The sequence below is a fragment of the Triticum aestivum genome, unplaced genomic scaffold, assembly GCF_018294505.1.
Source record: "Triticum aestivum cultivar Chinese Spring unplaced genomic scaffold, IWGSC CS RefSeq v2.1 scaffold75536, whole genome shotgun sequence".
Lineage (NCBI taxonomy): Eukaryota > Viridiplantae > Streptophyta > Magnoliopsida > Poales > Poaceae > Triticum > Triticum aestivum.
In genome coordinates, this window is record NW_025263180.1 from 1 (window position 1) to 604 (window position 604).

General features: G+C 44.5%; 1 long non-coding RNA gene across 1 annotated transcript in view; it reads right to left on the bottom strand.

Annotated features, from left to right (window-relative positions):
• Positions 1-79: 79 nt before the first annotated feature.
• Positions 80-604, bottom strand: part of LOC123177872 (uncharacterized) — a 1,520-nt gene continuing 995 nt past the window's right edge. The window contains exon 4 of the long non-coding RNA XR_006489179.1: positions 80-447. This is a non-coding gene — a long non-coding RNA (uncharacterized lncRNA). The remainder of the gene's footprint in view (positions 448-604) is intronic.

Genomic DNA, 604 nt, shown 5'->3' on the forward strand with positions numbered 1-604 from the left:
CGACGACGTCCGCCTCGACTCGCGTTACGCTAAGACAGGGTGGCGGGGGTGTCACGTGCTCGTCTCGGCGTCCGTCGTCGCTACCGCCTCGACTCGCGTTACGCTAAGACAGGATGGCGGTGGTGTCACGTGCTCGTCTCGGCGTCTCGCGACGACGTCCGCCTCGACTCACACTAAGACAGGGTGGCAGTGGTATTCTTAAGAATTTGACCTATTTCCAGCCAGATGTTGTTAACATTGTTGTGCAACAGGACCCCATGGAGAATACCCTGGAGTATGTGAGATTTATGTTCATGGGAAAAGAAAAAGAAAAGGTTAGAAATCACAGGGAATACATACAACCTTGGAAAAACTGTAAAGAGAAATAAATCTGTTTGCAAAAAAGACAGAGGAAATGAAATAAAATTTTCGTTTAGTCACACGTACCGAGTAGTCGAATGGAACACCCTGCAGAAAGAAAGCATAGAAAAAAAGAAAGTTATTTTTCAATGAAAAAGGAAGTTTAAGAACGTTGTGAATAAATAAAACAAAGCACAAAAATAAATGACGTAACAAAAAAAGCCAGCTGAAATAAAAAAGAGGTTGGGTGTGTGTGTGTGGGGGG